The sequence below is a fragment of the Nuphar pumila genome, chromosome 9 (genome assembly GCF_984573655.1).
Source record: "Nuphar pumila chromosome 9, dmNupPumi1.hap1.1, whole genome shotgun sequence".
Lineage (NCBI taxonomy): Eukaryota > Viridiplantae > Streptophyta > Magnoliopsida > Nymphaeales > Nymphaeaceae > Nuphar > Nuphar pumila.
The window spans coordinates 105,321,483-105,344,683 of NC_143257.1; the positions used below are offsets into that span (position 1 = coordinate 105,321,483).

General features: G+C 38.2%; 1 pseudogene; it reads left to right on the forward strand.

Moving 5' to 3' along the window:
- Positions 1 to 413: 413 nt before the first annotated feature.
- LOC149828789 (peroxiredoxin-2C-like) lies at positions 414 to 22,175 on the forward strand (annotated as a pseudogene).
- The last annotated feature ends 1,026 nt before the right edge of the window (positions 22,176 to 23,201 follow it).

A 23,201-nucleotide genomic window follows, 5' to 3' on the forward strand; every position in this document is an offset into this window, starting at 1 on the left:
ATATCAACAGTCAACCTTTAATAAAACAAAGATTTTATTTAATTATAGAAAGTATAAAATCATCAAAATATAAAAACTGCTCTCTTAGTGCAATAGTGAAGTGATGCTTTGCAAATTAAGCAATATTTTAGATCAAGGTAATTTTTTTAGAATGTATAAAGGCTTTTCATCTGTAACCAATAGCATTTGCAAAAAGATCTGTAACCCAAATATCTTTGTATGAAAAGGTCTTGATATTTATTTTTCTGAGTAATTGTTCCCGTAAAGATGGGAATGGTTAGTTGGCCAATTCCATATATATTCTCCACCACACCACCCCCTCTGCGCTCATCCTCTCTTCCCTCTCGTAGTTCGATCGGTAGTACTGTTACCCTCTGAGACATAAGAGACATTGACTGTTTGGGGGACTAGAGATGGCACCAATCGCAGTGGGCGACTCCCTCCTCGACAAAACCCTCTCCTACTTCGACGCCGACGACAAGCTGCAGCAGACCACCGTCCACTCGCTCGCCGCCGGCAAGAAGATCATCCTCTTCGGCGTTCCCGCTGTTGGAATTATAAGCTAGAATCTTCGTATTCCTCCCTAATTTTTGGGAAACTCATTTTACTTTAAGGCTTGTTGGAATTATAAGCTAGACTCTTTGTATTCCTCCCTCATTTTGGGAACTCATTTTACATTAAGGCTATTTGCAGTTTTCTATGCAACTCTTTGGGTTCCTCTCTTATTTAATTTTTCTCCTTGAAAATGTAATAGTCTTTTAGTTTTTCTATGGTAGAAATTTACTATGTAATTAAATTCTGGTTGAGCTTAAATGCTATATATATAGCAGCCATGTATCATCATTCAGACAAATCATTGGAATGTATTGAAGCCTTTTGTAGCATTCTCCTTCTCTTGCACCATTTCTGTGTGTTTTTCATTCTAGAGAACAATCTTCTTCTCTAGTTTGTTGTTTTATTTCCAACATAGTGGTATCAGAGCTAGGATGGCTTCCAACAATATGGTGCAACCACAAGTTCCTTGCTTTGCTGGAAAAAATTACAACAAGTGAAGTATTCAAATAAAGGCATTTTTTGGTTCTCAAGATCTATGGGACATTGTTGAAAGTGGCTTCGATGTGATGGACAATGTGGAGGGGATCACTCCACGACAACTAACTGAGTTAAAGGAAAACCAGAAGAAGAACAATAAGGCATTGTTCTATATTTATCAAGCGGTTGATGAAGGCATTTTCGAAAGGATATCTACGACAGAATCGGCAAAGGAAGCATGGGATACTCTCTATACAACATATAAAAGAGAAGACAAGGTAAAAATGGTGAGACTCCAAACTCTTAGAAGTGAATTTGATTCTTTAAAAATGAAAGAATCTGAAACTATTGAAGTATTTTTCAATCGAGTCTTCTCCATTGTTAATCAAATGCGAGTAAATGGTGAAAAACTTGAAGATCAAAGAGTTGTTGAAAAGATATTAAGAAGCTTAACTCGCAAGTTTGAACATATTGTTGTTGCTATAGAAGAATCCAAAGACTTATCCACATTGTCCATTGATAGTTTAATGGGATCACTTCAATCCCATGAACTTCGTATAAAGCAATTTGATTCTCCTCCAATCGAGCAAGCTTTTCAGACACATCTCTCTATTCGTGGTGGTGCTCGAGGACGAAGAGGAAGAGGAAGAGGATATAGAGGTGGTAGAAATCAAGAAACAAAAGAAGATGATTGTGATTCATCTTATTCTATGCGAGGAAGAGGTCGAGGTCATGGTCGCTCTTTCTCACAAGTTCAATGCTTTCATTGTCAGAAGTATGGTCATACCATAAAGTTCTGTAGAAAGAGATTGGCAGAAGAAAACCAAAAGGAGGTAACTTTCATGCATGAGAAAAATGAAATTCTTGATGATGATATTCTCTTTCTTGCTTGTGATACCAAAGAAGAAACACATGATGAAGTATGGTATAATAGTGGTTGTAGTAACCACATGACTGGAAACAAAAAATTATTTGTGTACTTAAATGAAATGGTTCAAACTGAAGTTAGAACATGTGATGATAATAGGCTTGCTGTCAAGGGACGTGGTGATATTCTTGTTAAAACTAACCATGGTAGCAAGCACGTCACCGATGTTTTCTATGTTCCAGGCCTCAAACACAATCTTTTGAGTGTTGGGCAACTTATTCTAAAAGGATATGATCTTTATTTCAAAGGAGAAATTTGTGAAATCAAGGACAAGAAGAATACTCTCATAGCCGAGGTAAAAATGACTCAAAACAAAATGTTTCCATTTACATTTCAAAGTGTTGTTCTTCCTTGCTTCAATACTATTATTAAAGATCCATCATGGTTATGGCATCTTCGATATGGGCATTTGAATTTCAGTTCTTTATCTCTCATGTGCAAAAAACATATGGTCAGAGGCATGCCTAACATTCATCAGCAAGACAAAATTTGTGAAGGTTGTGTTCTTGGAAAACATCACAGAGACTCTTTTCCTGGTGGCAAATCTTGACGAGCATCAAAACCACTTGAGTTGGTTCATTCTGATCTATGCGGCTCTATGCGCACCACATCTATTGGAGGTAATCGTTATTTTTTAACATTCATTGATGACTTCAGTCGGAAGACATGCACTACAACAGAGCAGTAGATTAGCGACGACCACCTTTCGTCGCTAATCCGTCGCTAACCATGTTAGCGACGGATTAGCGACAACGCGGCGACAGTATGCTTACGTCGCGAATATTTCGACGCTAACTGGCGACGGAATTATTCCGTCGCCAAGTCCGTCGCTAATTGCGACGGAATAACGAGCGCTATATTCCGTCGCCAATCCGCCGGTACTAAACGGCGACCACGGCGTGGCGACGGATTTAATTCCGTCGCTAAGCCGTCGCTAGATTAATATGAATAGCGACGGAATCATCCGTCGCTAATCCGTCGCAAAAACGAAAAAAAATCAAAAAAAATTTATTTAAAAATTAATTACGGAGAACTGTACAATTTATATTTCCTGTACAATTTATATTTCCTGTAAATAAAAAACAAACCACACAAAAAAATTCATATAACAAGTATCTATAATAATTAATCGTTCCACCTTAAAACTAAGAAGTTTAATTATTTACAATTCAACAATTACAATTAGGAAAAATAAAAAAAATAGAACTTCTTCAACACAGTCCTCTAATCATCGCCAAGATTTTGTGCGTCTTCTTGTTCATTGTCTTTATCTGTCCCTTCAGCTCCACTACCCTGATTATCGCTAGCAGCCTACACAAGAAAAGAACAGTCAGTATTGATAAACAAAATATAATGAAATAAATTACACACTATATGTGATTCTATCATGTGCTCATGTGTGATCTAAGGCAATAAAAAACTCTATATGTGATTCTATCATGCTCATATGTGTGCTAAGGCAGTCAAAAAATTGAATATGTGATTATAGCATGTTCATATGTGTTCTAAGGCATATAAAAAAACTCTATATGTGATTCTACCATGCTCAGATGTGCTTTAAGGCAAGCAAAAAACTATATATGTGATTCGATCATGCTCGTATGTGTGCTAAGGCAGTAAAAAAATTGAATATGTGAATATAGCATGCTCATATGTGCTCTAAGGCAGGCAAAGCCAAAAATTTTATATGTGATTCTATCATAAATGATATATAACATGTTCATATGTGTTCTAAGGCAGTTAAAAAACTCTATATGTTATTATAGCATGTTCATATGTGTGCTAAGGCAGTCAAAAAACAGAATATGTGATTATAATATGCTCATATGTATTCTTAGGCAGTAAAAAAACTGAATATGTGATTATAGCATGCTTATGTGTTCTAATGCAATCAAAAAAACTTTATATGTGATTCTATCATGCTCATATGTGCTCTAAGACAGACAAAAAGTTAAATATATATATATGTGATTCTATCATGCTCATATGTGTGCTAAGGCAGTAAAAAAATTGAATATGTGATTATAGCATGTTCATATGTGTTCTAAGGCATCTAGAAAAACTCTATATGTGATTCTACCATGCTCAGATGTGCTTTAAGATAGTCAAAAAAACTATATATGTGATTATACCTGAGAGGGACCTGGAATCGAAGATCCCCTATCCTGAACAGCGGCCTTGATCTCATTTCGGAGAAAGGGGGCGACGGTGTATTGGAAGTAGTTATTCAGTGATTCATTAATGATCTCGCGTACATCATCACCGGAAAGAATAGTCGGCTGCTTGGAGCTTATGTCGGCGCAAGAAGTTGGTGAGCCGTAACTGGAAGAACCAATAACTGGTGAAGTGTTCATATTACTCCCAAACCCGAACACGCGACCTTTTTTGGGTTCACCTGCTGCAGTCACCCATGCTGTAGGATCAAATGATGGATGCTGAGTAGCGTCTTCACCATATCGCTCTACCATTTGTTGCTCATATGCCTCCTACAAAATAATGTTTAAAGTATTCATTAATAATTAATGATAACATTATGATGACTTGCATATATATTGCAACGATTATTAATAGAATTAATACATACCGTTGTCGTTCTCGCCTTCTCTGATACGAAGACTCCCGTGGTCTTCCGTTTATGTGTTTCTACAAACACATCCTTATATGGTACACTGCCTCCTTTTTCTGCTTCCTGCGAAGTTAAATGACAAAAGATTTAGTACACAAATTTGCAACTATACTTATAAAATTAATATTATATATTGATGAGTTACCATTTTCTTTAGGTGGCTCCCAAATGTCTTAGATCCACCTGTGTGTAGATGGGCTTCGGGCATCTTCGATCGATTTTGTGAAGCCTTCGCAGAGCGATTTTTAAATGCATCTCCCGCCCACATATCGCACATTTCATCCCAGTAATCTCTCCTGATAGTAATAGGACCATGGCCCTTCCACAGTAATGGATCATCTACTACGCCAGATGCTTTTTTTGCTGCAGTCTTCATAGTGTGCAGCATGTCTGCAAATCGATTGGCAGCCACCTTCTGCCACACCTTCCTTGCATCATTTTCTTCCACCGTAGTTGCAAAGCGATTCGAAGCCTACAAATATTTTCAGAAAGTTAGTAGACATTGCTTAAATAAATTAAATATGAAACACATTAACTATGAGGAACAACTGTATACCATGAATGAGGACCACAATCTGTCTAATACCTCCTTTGGGTACTCTTTCCATTGAGCAACTGGTCCTGGTAGATGTTGAAGAAGTGAATTCCTAATCTCCCGTACTACTTCTTGTGGCTCAAACCTCGTGCTGCACATGAATTGTTACACAGTAAATATCAATATAAAATATTTAAAAGATATGCAATAATTGAAAACAAAATACTTACGGTCGATTATCGATATACACTATTCGAATGAGTCTTCTTGTGCCAGCCTGTGAAGACCCTGTTTCCTGTGTTGGCTGTTGACTTGTGCGATCAACTGGTGTAGGTGGGTCGTATACAGGCGCAACATCATCTGTAAAAAAATACACACCAAGTTCTCAGAATGTGCATTTGAACTAATCAAGCATCTAATTAGTTATATGATATACCTATCACAGGAGCCCGTGAAGATGAAGGTTGAGCCTGACTACTACTGGATGAGCGACCACTATAACCTCCACGAACCATATTCTAACAAATAACATATGTCATACAATACATTCAAATAATTCACATCAAGTATTACAATGCATTCAAGTCATTCACATCAAGCATTGCAATGCATTCAAATAATTCAAATCATTGACATCAAGTATTGCACTAATTCAAATCATTCGTTAATTGCATAAATTATAATACATTCAGATAAATTACAATGCATTCGAATCATTCGTATCAAGTATTACAATACATTGAAATAAAATTTTTAATCATTCACACCAAGTATTGCAATACAACTCACATCAAGTATTACAATGCATTTAAATAGAGGTTTGTAGTATAAGATTTTTTTCACTAGCTTGAGAATTCTTCCTCGTCACTAGTTTGACTTTCTTCTTCTTCTTCTTCTTCTTCTTCTTCATTGTTTGCCCATCCACTTGGTACATCATTTGGATCACATTCCTCTATGAATGTTTCATCAGCCAATGGAGATATGACATGCATATCATGCGCAACATCGTGACCATAAGCGAAGTCACAGACATCATCTGATTGATAGTAATCACTGTCTTCAGCTAACTCATCTTCTTGTAACTGATCATACTCGGGGTATAGTTTGGATTTCACCTTGCAAACTGCCCACCATTCATTTCTATCTGACTTTTTTATACTCGGATATGAAGTATAATAAACTTGTTGAGCTTGCGAGGCTAATATGAATGGTTCATATGTTCCAAACCTGGATTTATGATTCACCTCCACAATGCCTGAAGCTTTGTCGAGTCTTGTTGCAGTTGGATCAAACCAATGACACTTGAATACCGTAACCCTGTTATTCATGCCTAAGTAAGTCAACTCCATTATTTCCTCTATAACACCGTAGTAATCATGTTCATTTTCACCGTAGCTGCTACCCTTGACACACACGCCACTATTTATCGTTGATTTGTTTATACCGTAGTCTTTTGTATGGAATCGATAACCATTTACGATATACCCGTTGTAGCATTGCACAACTTTGGTCGGACCATTTTCTAAATCACATATTCCTTGATCTTTAACATCACCATGGCGAACCTACGCACAGACATAAACAATTATTGTGATCACGATCAATTAAGTAACTTAGTGTTGTTTATAAGTACAAAATTTATGTTAGCTTCTTTACCAACTGTTTCAACCACTCCACAAACTTAGTTTCACGTTCTTTTTGTACTTCTGCATTAGTGAGATGTGAAACTTTGCTTTGCAACTCCAGATCAAATCGTCTGCAAACCACAAATACTTATATTACCGAGCCATGTATCCACATATAGAACATAAAAGGATTTATAATTGAGTTGCATATACATATACTTACTCGATGTATGGGTCGATCGTTGAACAATTAAAAAGAATATAGATGTGTGCTGCATCTTGCTCTCGATCTGTCAATAGCCTTGATCGGCAACTACCAAATGCATGCCCAAGTCGTTGAAATATCGACAGCTTGTCAGCTACAGTTACTTGTTCTCCATCATCGTTACGGGGCGGGCATGTGTAACGTGTTGAAATATGAGGTTCGAAGTACATAGATGAGAAATTTGAAATCTCTTCTAAAGTGTACGCCTCACAAATAGAGCCTTCTACTCTTGCTTTATTACGAACCTTTTTTTTTAGGTCGAACATGCATCTGACAAGAATATACATTTCAAATTTTAAATATCTGTCATTAAAGAGACAAATATAAAAAAACATATACCTTTCAAATGGGTACATCCATCGATATTGCACAGGGCCACCAACCCTTAGTTCATATGGCAGATGTATGATCAAATGTTCCATAACATCGAAAAATGCTGGCGTAAATATCTTTTCTAACAGACAAACAGTGGTGATGACAGAGTCCTCGAGATTCTTTACATCTGATACAATGACCTCCGATGCGCACAATGTTCTGAAAAATCCGCTCAACTCAGACAATACCCCCCATATAGGTTTGTCTAACATATCATGGAATGCTAGGGGTATCAATCGTTGCATAAAGATATGACAATCATGGCTCTTCAACCCATATAACTGTCCATCGTCAATCTTCACAGCCCGAGCAATGTTAGAGACATATCCATCTGGAAATCTCAGTTGTCTCAACCATTGACATACATGTTTTATTTGATCAGGTCCGAGCACGTACTTCGCCTTTGGTTTCAGTACTTTGCCATTATACTCTTTGAGTTCCAATTCTGGTCTTTTACATATTAATTTTAAATCCATACGGGCCTTCGGATTATCCTTCGTTTTTCCTTTAATATTCATTACTGTATTGAACACATTATCAAACACATTTTTCTCTACATGCATCACATCCAAATTATGTCGTATCAATAGGGTCGACCAATACGGTAGTTCCCAAAAAATAGATTTTTTCGTCCAATTGTGTTCCTTCCCAAATCCACGGAAGGGTGTAGGACTGCGGGCATCTGTTAATACATTTGGAAAGTATCGCAATCTTCTTAAAATCTCTATGCCAGACAATCTTGAGGATGGACCTTCCATTTCAGTTGTGCCTGCTGTAAATGCATTCTTTTGACGTCGGAACGGATGATCGCTGGGTAGAAATCGACGATGGCAATCAAACCAGCAAGGCTTCCTTCCATGCCTCAATCTAAAAGCTTTGGAATCCTCCATGCAGTACAAACAAGCCAACCTCCCATGTGTGCTCCAACCAGATAACATACCATATGCAGGGAAGTCACTGATTGTCCATAGAACAGCGGCCTTCATGTTGAAATTTTGTTTTTTGTGGGCATCATACGTGGTAACACCGTCATCCCACAGTACTTTTAATTCATCAATCAATGGCCTTAGATATACATCAAGATTTTGGCCAGGTGAGGTCGGACCAGGGATCAACAGAGACAAGAAAAGATTTGGACGTTTCATACACAAGCTTGGTGGAAGGTTGTATGGAGTTACAAATACTGGCCAGCATGAGTATGGAGTTGATCTACCCCCAAATGGATTAAATCCATCTGTACATAGACCGAGTCTAACATTTCGCACTTCCATTGCGAAGTTCTGATGAGTACGATCAAAGTGCTTCCAAGCTTCAGCGTCAACAGGATGCGTGATCTTGTTTTCATCGTGTCGAACTTTATTTGCATGCCATCTCATGTGTTTAGCTGTCTTTGAAGACATATACAATCGCTGCAATCTAGGAGTGATAGGAAAGTAGCGGAGCGACTTGTATGAAACTTCCTTTGATCTCGTGCTACCATTGCCTCTTGTCTTTGGCTTGAACCGAGGATGCCCACATGACGGGCATGATATGTCGTTTTCCTGCTCCTTGAAATACAACATGCAGTGATTTGGACAAGCATCAATCTTTTTGTAACCCATACCTAGAGCGTTGACCATAACTTTCGCACGATAGAAATTTTGTGGCAATTTCTCATCTTTAGGCAACATACTCTTCACAATCATGCACAAACGGTCAAAACATGATTGACTCAAATTATACTCGGACTTCAAATTCATTAGTTGAAGAACTGCAGACAAGATAGTGTGACTCTCACAACCGTTCCAAAGTGGCTCATCAGCATCTTTAAGTAAATCATAAAATCTACTAGCTGCATCGTTTGGTGATTCTTCATCTACGACAGTTCTTACATCACTAGAACTCATAGCAGAACCCAGTTCTGTTCCTGCAGCATCAAATATCAAATTCGTATATGGATTATCGTGCACCACATTCACCCGTGCATCAAAATCGTTTCTAAATTCTTCTCCATGAAACGCCCAGTTCTGATAATCACTCACAAAACCCTTCCTGTATAGGTGATGTCTAACGCCATGAGGTTCTACAAATCGATTATTCTTACAAATCTTGCAGGGACACCTAATCCGACCTGTGGGATCTACCGTACTGACACTCGCCGTTGCAAATTCAATAAAACTATCGACACCATCCATATATTCATGCGATAACTCATTGTCCACTATCCTACGGTACATCCATTCACGGTTTGCAGTCATTCTGTCGTATGATGTTACGAATAGTATCCTAACGAATTAAGAAAAAAACAATCAGAATGCGACGATGAAGAAAATATCAAATTTATCATGCAATATACTATGTCAAACAATAACAAGAATTTTGATGCATGCATTGATAACTTAATATTTTCATGTGCAAACTATTAATGACATGATACAATCATTTGAAGCATGCTTTTATTATAAAATTTCACATGGAAGTCAAAATCAAATTGAAAGTAACTACATGCAAGCATGGATACAATTACATCAAACATTGCAATACATCATAATCATTCATATCAAATAAATGGCAAACATGTACCTGCAGCAAACACACTTCAATATCTCACTAACTACTACCATGCTTAGCATGGACTCCGTACTCCAAAAATAAGAACACTTCCATATTTCTACATTAAAATCATGCTCAGCATGATCTCCGAACTCCAACAAAGCAGTCCTAGATATCAACAACTAAGTGAGTGTGTGAACAATAAAGTGCTGCATTCAATAAATTAAATAACATGTGATACGTTTGCATCACTTACTCACCACGGGTATTTACCCGATTTGCATTGTTTTTGTCATTTACTTACCACAGGTGGCCGAGCACGAGTTGGTTCCGTTGAAAAATCTGCACAAAAACAAAACAAATTAAGTAACAAACTAACTAATCATGAAACAAGATGAAACACTAACTAAAAAAATCAGGTATTTCTCTCAAGGTACGGGCATTTTCTTATGTGAAACGTTTGAGAAATCGGGTAGAGGTAGGATTTCCATGCATGTTTTGATGGAAATCCATGGCGAATCAGTGGATCTACGAATCCACTATGTTATATTGATATTTTTCCTTGTTTTTCATTTTTTTTTTCAAAAAGAAATCCATGGCACGATCGATGTGGTATGGGTGTCGGCTGACAGACCAGCCGAAGTCAAGCCGTGAACCCTCGTTGTTGGCCCAGCCGAGTGATCGGCTGGGTATGATCCCTTTATTTCAAAAAAAAAAATCTTTTTATTCACGTTGGTGGCTGTTGGCTGGCTGGCAGCCAGCCGAGTAGCACTCGGCTGACTGCCAGCATGCTGGCAGCCAGCCGAGTAGCACTCGGCTGACTGCCAGCATGCTGGCAGGTGCGCCAGGCCCAGCACCCAGTCGGCTGGGTGCTAGGCGAGCCTATGACAGGGCCATAGCCGGCCCAGCCGACAAAAATTCTTTTCAAAACAGGGAAGGGGGTTAAACCCCCTGCCGGAAAGGCAGTTCCGGCATGGGGGGTTGACCCCCTGCCGTGCCTTTACGGCAGGGGGGTCGACCCCCCATGCGTTTCCGGCAGGGTGTCGACCCCCCATGCCTTTCCGACAGGGGGTCGACCCCCCTTGCCGGAAACGCAGGGGGTCGACCCCCCCTGCCGGAAAGCACGGCAGGGGGTTAAACCCCCTCCGTTTTCGGCAGGGAAGGGGCGTACCCCCTGCGTTTAGAAGAAGAAGAAGAAGAAGAAGAAGAAGAAGAAGAAGAAGAAGAAGAAGAAGAAGAAGAACCTGCGCTTCGCCGGACGGTGGCGGGAGGTTGACGGGGAGCGGCAGCTGGCGAGCGCCGGCTGGCGAGCGGTGGACGGGGAGCGGCGGCTGGCGAGCGGCGGTGGCCGGACGGTGGCGAGGGCCGACGGGCGGCGGGAGGGTGCAGTACAGCGAAACAGGGAAAAGAGAAAGAGGGATGGGATTAGGGATTTACGCGACATTTAGCGACGGCTTAGCGACGGAAAAATTCCGTCGCGAAGCCGTCGCGAAACCCAAATACCAAAAAAGCGACAGAATATATTCTGTCGCTACTCCATCGCTAATTAGCGACGGAGTAGCGACGACAGAGTTCCCTCTCTAAATCCGTCGCTAAAATGGTGTTCTTGTAATCAAAAGTAGCGACAAAAACATGCAGTCGCTAATCCGTCGCTAAGTAGCGACAGATTAGCGATAAAAGTCGTTTCCTCGCTAATCCGTCGCAAATTAGCGACAGATTCTATCTCTAGCTAATCTGTCGCTAAGTAGCGACGGGAAAAATCCGTCGCTAATTTCCGTCGCTAATTAACAATTTTCTTGTAGTGATGGGTTTATTTTCTAAAAGAAAAATCTGAGGTGTTTAAATATTTTAAGCAATTTATGACATTTATTGAAAAGCAAAGTGATCTTTCTATTAAAACTGTGCGTACTGATCGTGGGGCTGAATATATGTCCAATGAGTTCAAAGAATTCTTGAAAAAAAGGGCATCCGTCATCAGTTGACTACTCGGTACACACCTCAACAAAATGGCGTTGCGGAAAGGAAGAATCGCATGATCATGGAGATGGCAAGAAGTATGTTGAAATCTAAAGGTATGCCTAACATATTCTGGGCTGAATCAGTGGCATGTGCTATCTATCTTCTTAATCGTGCCCCCACTAAAAGTGTTCAAGACCTAACTCCTCAAGAAGCTTGGAGTGGGCAAAAACCATGTGTTGCTCATTTGAAAGTATTTGGCAGCATATGTTATTCTCATATTCCCAATGAACGAAGGAGCAAACTTGAAGATAAATCTGAAAAATGTATCCTTGTTGGGTACAGTGAATGCTCAAAGGCTTATAAGCTTTTCAATCCAATCACCAAGAAAATTATCATAAGTAGAGATGCAAAATTCAATGAAGAAGAATCTAGGAATTGGGATGGCGAGAATGAAAATAAAAATTCACATTTCATCAATAAGGAGGAGAGTTATGACCCTAATAGTGATGGTGGCGAAGGAGATACTTCACTCTCCTCTCCATCTGTGCATTTATCACCGTCTTCCTCATCTTCAAGGAGTTCTGAATCTCCTCCTATGGAGACAAGAAGTCTTCAAGAAATTTATGAAACAGCAAGAAGAAATCTTGAGGAAGATTTGGTGAATTTTGCTTTATTTGCGGATGCCGATCCAATTACTTATGAAGAAGCATCTCAAGAAGAAAAATGGAGAATTGCTATGAATCAAGAAATGGACTCTATTGAAAGAAATCATACTTGGGAGTTGACTGAGCTCCCAAGAGGGCACAAATCTATTGGCGTCAAGTGGGTATATAAAACAAAGTTCAACTCAAATGGAGAAGTTGAAAAATGCAAAGCTCGGCTGGTGGTAAAAGGTTACAAGCAAAGGTATGGCATCGATTTTAATGAAGTTTTTGCTCCTGTAGCTCGCCTCGAAACAATTTGCATGGTGATAGCTTTGGCTGCTCAAAGAAAATGGAAGGTCTATCAAATGGACGTTAAATCGACTTTCTGGAATGGTTTCCTTGAAGAAGAAGTGTATATTGATCAACCTTCGGGTTATGTGAAGAAGGATGAAGAAAATAAAGTGTGTCGATTGAAAACAAGCGCCAAGGGCTTGGTATAGTCGCATTGATGGATATTTCTTGAAGAATGGTTTCAAACAGTGTCCCTTCGAGCATACTCTCTTCATCAAAGAAGGCAATCAAGGGGAGTTCTTAGTCATATGCTTATATGTTGATGATTTAATAATTACCGGCACTAGTGCAAGCATGTGTGAAAATTTCAAGAAGGATATGATGCACGAATTCGAAATGACTGACATGGGGCTTCTCCATTTTTTTCTGGGCATTGAAGTAAAGCAAGCCGAAGATGGAATATTCATATCTCAAAAAAGGTATGCTAAAAATATATTAAAGAAGTTCAGAATGGAGAGTGCTACACCTCTTAATACTCCTATGGAAGTTGGACTGAAACTTAGCAAAAATGATGGTGAGAGAAAGATCGATGCAACTCTCTATAGAAGCCTTGTTGGTAGTCTTATGTACTTGACTGCTACAAGACCTGATCTTATGTTTGTTGTCAGCATGATTAGCAGATTCATGGAATCTCCTTCTAATACTCATTGGGACATAGGCAAAAGAATTTTGAGATATGTGCGTGGCACTATCAATTATGGAATTCATTATAAATGTGTCAAAGATTCAAAATTGGTGGGTTTTTGTGATAGTGATTGGGGTGGAAATAGAGATGATAGTAAAGGCAATTCAGGTTTTGTTTTTCACATTGGCTCAGGTGCAATCTCGTGGGCATCGAAGAAGCAAGCTGTTGTTGCTCTCTCCACAACCGAAGCTGAGTATATTTCATTGGCTCTTTCTAGTTGTCAAGCTCTTTGGCTAAGGTGGATTCTTCATGAGCTGAAGCATCCTCAATGGGAAAGCACTCCTTTGTTTTGTGACAATAGTTCAACCATAGCACTCACCAAAAATCCAGTTTTCCATGGCAAAAGCAAGCATATTCGAATCAAGTATCATTTCATTAGAGACTTGGTCAAAGATGGAGATGTCAATGTCAAGTTTTGCAAGACTCAAGACTAAGTGGCTGATATCTTTAAAAAAGCATTGAAGAATGAAACTTTCAATAAATTGAGAGAGAAATTAGGTATCGTTATAGTCTAGCTTAAGATGGGTTGTTGGAATTATAAGCTAGACTCTTCATATTCTTCCCTCATTTTTGGGAAACTCATTTTACTTTAAGGCTTGTTGGAATTATAAGCTAGACTCTTCGTATTCCTCCCTCATTTTGGGAACTCATTTTACATTAAGACTATTTGCAGTTTTCTATGCAACTCTTTGGGTTCCTCTCTCATTTAATTTTTCTCCTTGAAAATGTAATAGTCTTTTAGTTTTCCTATGGTAGAAATTTACTATGTAATTAAATTCTGGTTGAGCTTAAATGCTATATATATAACAGCCATGTATCATCATTCGGACAAGTCATTGGAATGTATTGAAGCCTTTTGTAGCCTTCTCCTTCTCTTGCACCATTTCTGTGTGTTTTTCATTCTAGAGAACAATCTTTTTCTCTAGTTTGTTGTTTTATTTCCAACACCCGGCGCCTTCACCCCCACCTGCAGGTTCGTCTCCTACCTCCTCACTTCCCTTCACTGGTCCCTCTCCTCTTGAGGAAATGGGGAGTTTACCTAACCTTGAACAACCCCTACTCCCTAACTCCCCCCCCCCCCACCCTCACCCGTTCATCTTGTCTTTGATCTAATCTCTTATGTATTGCCCTAAGGATCACCGTCATAGAAAAAAGAAATTGGATTGGTAGGGGCAACTTGTGAATGTCACTAAGTATATGAGTTTGAAAACTCACGGGAGCATCGCTTGCCGCGGGCTGGGTTTGCTTCCCAGCGGGCAGAAGGACCTCAAGGGTTTCACAAGCTGAAGGCCTGCAAATGCGCTGTCGATGGTCAAGGTTTTTTCTTGGCCTAGCAAAAAAAACACAAAAGAAAAAATGTTGGCATTTCTTTTCATCGCTTCTGGACCGAGCTGACTTTTTTTTCTATGAAGAATTGGAAAACCACCTTGATTATCAGAGACCTAGTCACCCCGGTTATACCTGCCGTACTTACAACTATTTTACCGACGGTGTAAACCCATGGCGCAGGTGCATTCCTAGCTCCCAAGGAGTCCCTTTGCTTCAGCACTACCAAGGAGCATAATGCATTTGCCCTTGCTTATATGCAAGGGGCTGACGCCCATCAGAAAAAAACCCTGATCACTTGTCTAGCAGCCAAGGTCCCTCCCATTACACCAAAACCCTTGGGGGCTTCTGGACGGTGCTGACTTGTAGCCTTTTTCCTGAAAAAGTAGGATACTCCAAGCTGCCAAGGATTTTGAATAAGTGGATGCTTCAAAACGTGACATGAGTAGGATAATCTGGGTGGTCGTATACACCCATTTATCCAAAAATGTGGGTTAATCTGGGAAACATATCGGTTTTTTAGGAAAGAACTGCTTTAGGTTTTGGGCTGATAAGAATGGCTGGTTCTGTGGTGTTTGCACTGTCCTAACCGAGAGAGGTCTGAGGTTCAAATCCTACAAGCTTACGTAGAGGAAAATAGTTCTATTTTTTGAAGAAATGAAAGTGGTTTAGATTGTCTTCCATATATTTTGGCTTCTAAAGAGTGGGCCTAACCTTCTTCTATCTTCTTTTGCTTTCTTCAGAAATTCTTATGGCAGTCAATGATTTAGATTAACTTTGCAGCTTGCAGCATGTCCCGAGATTTATTGACCACGCTGAGGACTTGAAATCTAAGGGCATCAACGAAATTTACCTCATCAGCGGTATGCGGGCAAGCATTTCACTTCTGCACTATTATTTCATCTAAAGTTTTAACTCTGAATCAGTTTCATGTTCTTTTGTGTTTTACGTTGTTACCTTGTTGATAGATTTAAGCAGTCTTCTGCTTTTCCCCTAAACTTTTAGGATTATAGAATGACAGTGTTTGGTAGCGTTGGTGATGCTTGGGATCCATGGAGACATCTCCCCATCTTTAAGTGACACTGTAATTTTCCTCTGTGTACCAATAAGTTGACTGACTTTGCTATGTTTGTTCCTGATCTTATTTTGTTGTTCTAGTTGATCATAACATAGGCATTTTAAGGTGACAATCCATGATGTTGTTGGCAGCACTGCACATTGCCTGGATGTGTTTGTGCTAATTCTTTATTTCATTGGACACCAAGTAAGAATACTGCATATTTTCTTGTTAGATGATCACATGCTTCCCGAAGTATGAAAATTTTGATAAATGGGGGAACAATATCAACATTTTTGTTGAACAAGTTATCATACTGGATTTGACTCACTCCATACTAAGAATAAATGGTACTATTATTCTTGATTGGGAAGATTCTGTTAGGTTTTGAATACCTTAATTGATGCAACAGAATATGGCTATGGCCAGAAAAAATAAGGTTGAGAAGAAGAACTTAAAAGTTTTTCTCACACTTACACACAAATGCACTAAAAAATAAATAATATTTTATTGAGCAAATGAGATAAGATTGCATGTCCAACACAAGAAGGATGATGGCTTTATATAGAGCCCAAAAAGAAACGTACCATGTTCCTTCAAAAGGTTGCACATTTTCAAAAGAAACCTAATACCTTTTGGTAAATTTCAAAGAGACATAAAGTTGCATATTTTCATCAAGCAAGGTGTCTATTTGAAAATCTAAGACACCCCTTCCCTTCACTTTTGGATTTGGATATTACAAATTACTAATTTTGACATCCCTCTTTAATTCGTAATTCTTAAAGAGGATCTGAAATTTTCGAACTTATCTATGGGCAATGGCTTGGTAAACATATCTGCAGCTTGCTTATTGCTTGGCACAAATTCCAACATGATTTCTTCTTTTTCAATTAATTCTTTGATGAAATTACGATGAATCTCAATGTGCTTTGAGCGGCTATGGAAGACTGGATTTTTTGTCATCGCAATGGCAGACTTGTTGTCACAATTGATAATGGTCGGTCCTTCGAGATTTTGCTGTAAATCTAAAAGATTTTTTCTAAGCCAAACTGCTTCACTTGTTGTTGTGGTAGCTGCGATATATTCTGCCTCTGTAGTCGACAATGCAATTGTATTTTGCTTCTTTAATGACCAAGATATGATTTTGGATCCCAAGTAAAAGACATATCCTGAAGTACTTTTTCAATCATCAACTAACCCTGTCCAATCACTATCTGTATAGCCCACAAGTTGAATGTTGTTTTCAGCAACATATTTGATTTCAAAATTTTTTATACTTTGCAAATATTTCAAAATTCTTTTGACTGCTGCAAGATGGAGTTTGCTTGGTTCACTCATAAATCTGGATACAAGACTAATGACATTTACAATGTCAGGTCTTGTGTTAGTAAGATAAATCAATGATCCGACCAAGCTTCTATACATAGAAGCATCCACCTTTTTAGCACCATCATTTTTTGTCAGTTTCTCATTGACACTCATTGGAGTGCTCATCGTCTTACAATTCAACATGTTAAATTTTTTTAGCAACTCTTCAAAATATTTTTCTTGAGAAATAAAAATTTCTCCTTTCTTCTGCTTGACCTGTATTTCAAGAAAATATTTCATAATTCTTAAATTTGTCATCTCATACTCCTTCATCATGTCCTCTTTAAACTTGATGACCATTTTTGTATTTGATCGAACATAGATCAAATCATCTACATATAAGCAAACAACTAGAAAATCTTCTCCATCTCTTTTTACATATAGAGATGGTTCGCTTGGGCTTCTTTGAAATTTTTTCTTTTGAAAATATTGGTCTATATTCATATTCCAAGCTTGTGGTGTTTGCTTTAAGCCATATAAGGCTTTCTTTAACCTATAAATTTTTTCATGTCCTTCATTCTTAAAGCCAAGAGGTTGCTCAACATAGACCTCTTCTTTGAGTTCTCCATTAAGAAAGATAGATTTTACATCCAACTGATATACCAGAACTTTAAACTCAGCGGAGATGGCTAGCACAATTTGAATCATCTCCATTCTCACAAATGGAGCAAAAGTTTCATTAAAGTCTACTCTAAATTTTTGGGAATAGCCTTTTGCTACAAGTCAGACTTTGTGCTTTTGAATTGAGCCATTTTCATTGAATTTGGTTTTAAAAATTCATTTTAGACCAACTATAGCTTTTCCTTTTGGCCTATCTACCAATTTCCATGTATGATTTTTCTCAATTACAGAAATCTTTTCATTTATGGCAGTTTTTCAAATTTCATCTTTGATGAATTCTTCATAATTCTGAGGCTCAAATAAAAACAATGCCATATGACAAGAAGCATATATATCTGCAAGAGATCTCACCTTTTTATAAGGAGTATCTGATTCTGAATCACTTGAGTCCATATGTTCTTTGCTTGTAAAATTGTCTGGCATAGTCAAATTTGTCTCTATTTGAGGTACTTCTACTGAGCATGTTCCTCAGTCCTCTTCACTTTTTCCATCAAAAATTACATCTCTTGAGATAACCAACTCCTTTGTATTTGGATTAACGAGGTGATAGGCTTTTGATGTATCACTATAATCAACACATATAAACTTTTCTCTCCTTATCAAATTTTTCTCTATTTTGAGAAAGAATTTTGCTATAAGCAACACAACCAAAAACTTTAAAATGACTTACTTTTGGTTTGTGCTTGTACCATGCCTTATACAATGTTTTTTTGTGAATAAACTTGGTGAGAGCTCTATTCAAAATATACATTGTTGTGTTCATGGCTTTGGCCCAAAAATTGTTTGGAAGATTCTTTTCTTTTAACATGCTCCTTGCCATTTCAATAATAGTGTGGTTTTGTCGCTCTACGACACTATTTTGTTGTGGAATTTTTGCTGCACTTAGTTGCCTTTTAATGGCTTAGATTTTGCAATAGCTTCAAAATTCATTGGATGTAAATTCTCCTCTGCGGTCAGTCCTTAATCTTTTCAATTTAAACTCGCTCTCCTTTTCTGCATAGGCTTTAAATTCTTTGAAAATGGAGAATGCTTATGACTTTTGTTGGAGAAAGTATATCCACATCATTCTGCTGAAGTCGTCAACGAAGAGTAAAAAATACTTTCTTCCATTATGAGATTCTGTCTGCATTGGTCCACAAATGTCTGCATGAACCAATTCAAGAGGATGCTTTGTCTTCCAAGATGAATTTGGGAAAGGAAGCTTATGGAATTTGCCATATATACAACCTTCACATATTTTATTTTCTCCATCGATATAAGGAAGTCCAATCAACATATTTTTTGCTTCAACAATTTTAAACTTTGATAATTTAAATGTCTAAATCTTAAATGCCAAAGATTTGATACATCTAAACTTTCAACCTTTAGAACTTGTCAATACATGAAATCATAGTCAAGAGAAAGACCTTATTTGTAGCTATTTTCACTTTGGATATTGTTTGCTGACTATTTTTGTCAAAATAGTGCATCGGTTGTTATTAAAGTTTACTAAGTACGCTTTTTTTATCAGTTAACCAACACTTAACAAGTTTTATGCTAAACTAGGTACATAAAAACATCATGAATAAGTTTGGTTTGACCTAATTTAGTTTTGTCTGCTATGAATCATTTGCCCTCAACATTTTGAGACTTTTCATCTCCCATTCTTACTTTGTAGGTGATAGTTTCATCAAGTTTGATGAAACACTTTTTATTTTCAGTCATGTAGTTGTTACAACCACTATCTACATACCATATATCACTTGGTTCTTGCTCAACGTTCATGCAAGAGAAGACAATTTGATCTTTCTCATCTTCATTTTTTGAGAAATTGACTTCATGTTTTTTTTTAACCAACTGTCCTTTTAAGAGTGATTTGGTATTCGGCATCTTGAATATTTGAATTGGCATTCTCTAGACTCATGCCCAGATTTTTTGCAGACATGGCTATATTTTTCTGATTGCTTAAACTACCTTGGTTGACAAGAATAATTTTTTCCTTGGCTGTGACCTTTGAGGAACTTTTGATTTCTTTTGAAAATTGAGGTATTCTTTTGAAGCCTTCTTTTTCTTTATCTATATTGAGCTTTGTTTGGAGTGCATGCTCAATCACTTGAGATTCAGTCCTTGCGATCCGCTTCTCATATGCCTTAAAGGATCCTATCAATTATTGTAATGATAGAGTTAATAGATCTTTTGACTCTTCTATGACTACTACGATATAATTGTACTTTGATGGCAAACTTCTTAAAAAAAAATTAACTATTTTTTTCTCTTTAATTTTATCGTCATAGCTCCTTATTTGATTGATAATCCCAACAACTCTAGTAAAAAAATTTTGAATGGATTCATTGTGTTTTATAGACAATGTATCAAAATCTCTCCACAATACTTGAAGCTTGATGAAGATAATCTTCTCCGAACCTTGGAATTCATTCTTTAAAATATCTCAGGCTTCTTTGGACAAAATTGTATTCATGATTCTGGGAAAGATAGCATTGTTTACCCCAAGTTAAATATATAGAAGTGCTTTTGCATCCTTCTTCTTGTTTTCCTTAAATTATTTTTGTTTTGGAGAGGTCCATGACGCAAGAATTGCATCATCAATTGGTTCTTTGTAACTGCTATAGACAATCTCTCAAAGCTCTTGTGAGGCAAATAGAGTCTTCATTTTAAGACTCCAAAAATCATAGCCTTCGCCATCAAACATGGGCACTTGGAGTTGGAAGAGATTGGCGACAGAGTTCAAATTTCCTGTTATGATTTTGATGCAAGTGTGGTCTCCTTCAACCTGGCTTTGATATCACTTGTTGGGTTTTGAATACCCTAATTGATGCAACGAAATATACTTTGGCCACAAAAAATAATGTCGAAAAGAAGAGAAACTTAAAAGTTTTTCTCACACTTACACACAAATGCACTAAAAAAGAAATAATATTTTATTAAGCCAATAAGATGAGATTGCATGTCCAACACAAGAAGGACGAGTGCTTTATATAGAGCCCAAAAAGAAATGTACCATGTCCCTTCAAAAGGTTGTACCTTTTCAAAAGAAACATAATACCTTTTGGTAAATTTTAAAGAGACATAAATTTGCATCCTTTCATCAAGGAAGGTGTCTCGATACCTCTTCCCTTCACTTTTGGATTTGGATATTACAAATTACTAATTTTGATAGATTCATCTTTCCTTTCTACCAAACAATTGATTTGTGTTTCAACCAGCTATTTCATTCACATATTGATCTGGACAGCGCACATGAGGTCAGAGGTAGATCTGATGGTGTACCGTTAGATCTGCCCTGGCTGCTGTTTATCCATTTGAAGAACGGCAGCCAGAACACCATCTGAAACTTTTTGTTTGGTCTTCATTTTTTGCACTGTAAATGCCATTCATCTAAAACTTGGATGGCTCTCAAGAAATTTGTGGGACCCATCTAAGAAACAACACATCCATCCATGGTGTTCTGTCTGTCTTTCATCAAATGGATGCAGCATCGCTCTCATTGATCTGACCTCGACATTCATGGCCGGGCTTGTTATTACTGTCTACCGCATCATTTTTTTTTTGCGCAGAATCCATTACTCCCTTGTAGAAAATGGATCTTTTTTCTCGAACAGGCCTAGTCTTTCCTCAAGCATTATCAGTCAGTCCTGCCACATTAAAAATTTGTCATCGTAGGGGATGGTTGATTTGGTTACTTCACCAGATCTGTTTGCCCATTTCCCTGGTTGGCTCAATTCTGAGCTATGCCACATGGATACATCATTTTTACTCTAATTCTGTCTATTTATATAGTAATATTGGGAAGTTCATGAAAGTGGTCGTATATAACTTCCTGTTCTGAGGCTGCTAAAGCATGTGATGCTCTGTTTAAAACCCAGAAGTAGGTGTTAATCTGAAGATGCTTGCGGCCTATATATGATGATGCTTCAGATATCCTGTCTTTGTACGACTGTTGATCATTTGAGTTTATTGCTCAAGATTCTGATTTGTAAGTTGGTGCTTCCTGCAGTTAATGACCCCTTTGTGATGACGGCTTGGGCTCAGACGTACCCCAACAACCAATGTCAAGTTCCTTGCTGATGGATCATCCGCTTACAACCATGCCCTTGGCCTCGAGTTTGATCTCTCTGAGAAAGGGCTTGGGATCCGTTCGCAACGGTTTGCGCTTTTGGTCAACAACCTGCAAGTGAAGCTTGCCAACATAGAAGAAGGTGGCGCCTTCACTGTCAGTGGTGCTGAAGACATTCTCAAGGCTCTCTAGTCATGCTACTTGTGCCATGCTATCCCTTTATATCTTTCTCTTTTATTTTTTCTCTAGGTTTCCTCTTACTAGTCCTGGTGCATCCTTGCGTTTAGCTAAATAAATGTTGTTGCTTTGTTAGCCTATATGGCAACCTGGAAATATGATCCTATTATGTTGAAAGATCTAGTCGATCAGACTCTAGGTTTTAGTGATTTACATATTAAGCACCCTCTATCTTATAATGCAGGTGAATTTGCGTGCTCGCTAATCTGAAACTGTGTTTGCATATTGATAGCTATTGTAAGAAATATAAGAGTATGCTTCTCTCCATGGTGTGTGTGTGTGTGTGTGTGTGTGAGAGAGAGAGAGAGAGAGAGAGAGAGAGAGAGAGCAATATTTTTTTTTGAAAGGCAAGCAGGGTTAGGCAGATCCCCACCAGTTATTATTCAATGTACCACTGGGTTTTGAACCTGCAAAGTCCCACCACAAGGAGACTAGCACTGACAGCTCCTACCAACCACGCGGAGCACCCGTTGGTAGAGAGCAATATATCAATTAGTAGAACATTAGTAGGCCTGGTAAACGAGCCAAGCTTGAGGTGTTCAAGCCCTGCTCATTGTTTTGGCGAGCCCATGACAAGTCCAGGAGCTGAGCTCAAGCTGGCTTTCAAAGCTAAACAAACATTATTTCAGCTAGAAACAATAGAATTTGAACTCTAAACCTGGTTCTTGCAAGCCAATCACTTCAAACATTTTTTCTACACCAACTCAATGATGTAACTATATTTAAAAAAACCGATTGCTACTTAAACGAGCCAAGCAGAGCCAAAATACCTGTTTTCAATGTTTGGCTTGTACAGTCTATTTCGTGAGTTCAAACAATACGAGCAGAGCATGAGCCGAGCTACAAGGTTAGCTTCTATCCTAATTGGATATAAGGCTGTAAACGTGTCAAAAGAGCCGAGCTTGAAGTGTTCTTGCTTGGCTCATTCTTGTGGTGAGCCGAGTTGATTTCCAGTTCATAATGAGCTCAAGCTAAATGATT